This window comes from Chlorocebus sabaeus, chromosome 17 (assembly GCF_047675955.1).
Source record: "Chlorocebus sabaeus isolate Y175 chromosome 17, mChlSab1.0.hap1, whole genome shotgun sequence".
Classification (NCBI taxonomy): Eukaryota; Metazoa; Chordata; class Mammalia; order Primates; family Cercopithecidae; genus Chlorocebus; species Chlorocebus sabaeus.
Window position 1 is genome coordinate 43926020 of NC_132920.1, and position 4468 is coordinate 43930487.

At 46.8% G+C, this 4468-nt stretch overlaps 1 pseudogene; it reads right to left on the reverse strand.

Moving 5' to 3' along the window:
• Positions 1-666: 666 nt before the first annotated feature.
• Positions 667-2624, reverse strand: LOC103222339 (exosome complex component RRP43 pseudogene; annotated as a pseudogene).
• Positions 2625-4468: the final 1844 nt, after the last annotated feature.

The following is a 4468-nucleotide window of genomic DNA, read 5'->3' on the forward strand; positions in this document are numbered from 1 at the left end:
CTGGCCTCTGTTTTTGTTTTTTAATGTGTCAGTATTTTACACTGCTAAATGTACATACTTTATAGAAAAGCACAATCCTATGGTTTTTAAATAACAACAGGGAAATGGTTTAACATACTAGGGTTGGTTTGCCTAAGCCATTGCTTTTAAAAAAATGGTTTCACTGGGCCAGGTGCAGTGGCTCATGCCTGTAATTCCAGCAATTTGGGAGGCCAAAGTGGGAGGATTGCTTGAGGCCATGACTGTGAGGCTACAGTGAGCTATGATCATGCCACTGCACTCCAGCCTGGGTGACAGAGTGAGACCCTGCCTCAGAAAGAAAAGAAAAAAAAAATGCTTTCACTGCACATAATATATGTGTGAAGTGACCATAAATACTAGAAACGTCTAGAAATACTAGAACTATATTTCGGAAGAATGTAATTTGATATTTATTGAGTATAAAAGTTTCTTTTTTTTTTTTTTTCTGAGACAGAGTCTCAGAGTGCCGATCTTGGCTTACTGCAACCTCTGCCTCCTGGGCTCAGGCAACCCTTCTGCCCCAGCCTCCTGAGTAGCTGGGACTACAGGCATGTACCATCACGCCCAGCTAATAGTTTAAAAGTTTTGTGCACAGTGTAACAAACACAGTTTTTACAAATCTGCTTTGAAAGTGTGGTGGTCATTTTAAATTTCTTTGTGTCTGGTAATAGCTCAGTTCATCTAGTCCTGGAGTCTAGCTCCAGTCAGCCCACTTTTACCTGTTTGGTGAGGACTACAGAGCCTGCTTCCTCTTCCATTACTGTCGTTAAGATTCCTGTTGCCAGATGTTCCTCCTCTCCAGTAAGGTCAGCTATGAGCAAAGTGTCATCAAACATGGCAAAGGAAGTTACAGCTGGGTAAGTTCTAGTATTCAAGTAACTTCTTTTAACTTCTGCTAAAATAGTCTCTTTCTAGCAACTTTAGGCAACTGTACATGTTAAAAAAGCCGCTTACAAAACAAATGTGCAGGCATCCAAAATGTTTCCATAATAGGCAAATGAGATCATAGCATAGAATTCAAGCACGCTTTCCTGGAGAAATGCATAAATTCCCTTTCTGAATTATCTGTGAATTTTCGGTGATATCTTCAGTGACCTGGCTAGCGGTTTGGGTCTCTTCTCCAGGAGGTCCAGACTGAAATCTCAAATGGAACACAAGGGTGGCAGAGCCACAGTGGGAGCCGCAGATCCTTTGTGAAAGCATCTGTGGGTGGTGCTGCAAACTCTGCTTTAACCCTACACATTACTGTAGTATTTCTCAGCTTCACTAAAGGAGAAACGGCTGCGGTAGTAATTGAAACTGTGTTAACAGTCGTGGTTCTGAATTCACCAAGTTCTCTTTCATCAGGAAGGCAGATCTCTTTCAGAAATCTCCTGTAATATACCAGAGGTTCCGTGGTTTTGAACCCAGCTACCCTCTGCCCAGTGTCACCTGTCCCCTCATTATTATGATTTGTTACAGCTGCACTATGTAGATGCACCAGGGTTTATTTACCTGGACTCCTGCTGTTTCCTTGGTGCTGAACTTGCCTCCTGCTCTGCGCTGCAGTTTCCCACCATACAGTGAACCTTCGGGAAAGTCTGATGCATAGATGTGGGCTTAGGGGCAGAAGGCCATAATGCAGAGGGCTTCCATGAGGAAAGGCTTGGGAGAATCCCCCTGGTTTAGCCCTCGGAGGCGCTGAGAAGGGCTTGGCACTTTCCACAGTCTATGGGTGGGGGCACCAGCCTTCCCACTGGGTGTTACAGGAAAGGGTAAGTCAAGGAGGCCCAAGGTCAAGAAGTCATCCAGATTTTAGATGCCTGGGTTGCTCAAATAATGGCAACATGTTTTACCTAATTAGAAATTCAGACAAAGATAATAGTACAGGCAGAATTCAAGGTCATAGAATGCCACAGCCGGAAGGGGCCTCAGAGACCACTGAGTACTCTTCCTCAGAGTCATAGTAATACAGAGTTAAAATTTATTGAGGCTTGCATGCTCTGTAGCATTCCAAGTGCTTTTTATCTATTAACTCATTTAATCCTCACACTATTTGAAGAAACTGAGACACAAAGAAGATACATAGCACAGCCAGGTTCACAAAGCTGGTATGCAAAGCGCTGGTGCTAAAACCCCAGGGGCCTGTCTGGGGCCTATGCTCTTACCCCTCATGCATTCTGCCTCTGTACACTGCTGAGGAGACAGCCCAGGGGGAAGTCACTCAGCTCATTGGTGGCAGAGCCAGGGCTAGAACCCAGGACCCCTTTAGGTCCTCCCTCCAACACCGCCTCAGTTTGCCTGATGGGCTCTGAGGGGCCCCAGCGAGGAGAGGGGCAGGAGTCAGCAGGGGTGTGACTCTGGGGGTGAAGAGAATGGTTGTGATGCCTCCGGAAGAGTGGTGGGGCAGCCTGGTGCCTGCAGACATGCAGACCCTCTGATGTTACAGGTGGGTCTGGGATGTGTCTTGCAGCCCCCTGATGTTGACTACTGAGATGTACCTGCCTCTCAGTACTCTCTCCAATTGGTTTTTCTCCTCGGTGGTGTTTCTGTGGCCTGAACTGGTTCTTTGCCTTGTCTCCAGGCCCATTAGGTCCTCTCTCCCCACCTGTCATCAGCAGCATCACTATACCAGATAAGCAAGGCCCACCCACAGTGTTTTTGGGGCAGCAGGGGGAGCATTTACTCAAGAAACACAAAGAAACCACATGCAGAGTAGAACTGTGCATGCAATGAGGACTCCATAAATGCTCTCAGCATCTCCTGCTGAGGTCTAATGCTAGTGACTTGGTAGTGATGGCTTCAGGACTCTTTCTGACCTCTTCCAAGTATGGGGCACTTTCAGCTACTGTTGCTGCAGGTCTGATCACCCGCGGGTCTGTCTCAGACCCAGAGGCTACACCCACTGCACAGGTGAAGACCCAGGGATGGAGCAGGGTGGCAGCTCCTCCGTTTCCTGCCTGGACTGTGTGCACTCACCACACTTTTTTTTTTTTTTTTTTTTTTTTGAGACGGAGTCTTGCTGTTGTCCCACAGGCTGGAGCGCAGTGGTGCGATCTTGGCTCACTGCAACCTCCGCCTCCTAGGTTCAAGTGATTCTCCTGCCTCAGCCTCCTGAGTAGCTGGTATTACAGGTGCCCGCCACCGTACCCGGCTAATTTTTGTATTTTTAGTAGACACAGGGTTTCATCATGTTGGCCAGGCTGGTCTCAAACTCCTGACCTCAGGTGATCCACCCTCCTCGGCCTCCCAAAGTGCTGGGATTACAGGCTTGAGCCACCATGCCAGGCCTTTTTTTTTTTTTTTTTTTTTGAGACAGAGTCTTGCTCTGTGGCCCAGGCTGGAGTGCAGTGGTGTGGTCTCGGTTCACTGCAACTTCTGCCTCCCAGGTTCAAGCGATTCTCCTGCCTCAGCCTCCTGAGTAGCTGGGACTATAGGCATGCACTACCACACCCTGCTAATATTTGTAATTTTGTAGAGATGAGGTTTTTTCATGTTGGCCAAGCTGGTCTTGAACTCCTGACCTCAGGTGATCTGCCCACCTCGGCCTCCCAAAGTGCTGGGATTACCACTGCGCCTGGCCACTCACTGCACTCTTTACTGCCCATAGCTCTGCATAGCTCTGCTGGTATTGGGCTTGCCTGGGAGCCGTGGGCAACTCTAGGGCATCTCAGTCTTTTTGGCACAGGGCCTGGCACATAGTAGGCACTCATCAAGTTTGTGGGACCAATGAGTGAGGCCACCAGGCTACCATCCTGCTTCTTGGATGAAAGCTACATCATCCTCTATTCTCTGTCTGGCCCTCACCCGAGTCTCCCTCCTCCCCCCTCCTTCCTGACTCCCAAAGGAACTTGCAGTTTATCCAGCCTGTCTTCTTTATTTTTAAATAGCTTTATTGAGATATAATTCACATATCTCCCAACTCACCCACTGAAAGCGTACAATTCAGTGGTTTCAGCGTATTCACAGACTTGTGCAACTGCCACACAATCGGTTTTAGAGCATTTTCCTCACCATCCCATCTTTTGGCAGCACCCATTCTGCTCAGCTTTCAAACACCCACAGGTCTCCTCAACTTAGAAAGAGCCTCCCTTGACCCTGGTCTGCACTTTCTGGACCTTGTGCAATATGTTTCCTTCCTTCCGTGACTAAACCACTTGAATGAGTGGTTCACACCCACTGCCTTCATTTTCTCAAACTCAGTAAACATTAGAAAAAGAATGTCTATGAGGTACGATGCAAGAGCTTTTCATATATATCATCTCATTTAATCCTCCCAAACACTCTCTGAGCTGGGTTTTTTTTTTTTTTTTTTTTTTTTTTTACTGCAATCAGAATGGCTTTTATTAAAAAGTAAAGAAACAACAGATGTTAGCATAGATGCAGAGAAAAAGGAATGCTTCTTCATTTTTAAATTTTTACTTATTTTATTCATTTATTTTTTTGAGATGGAGTCTGGCTCTGTCGC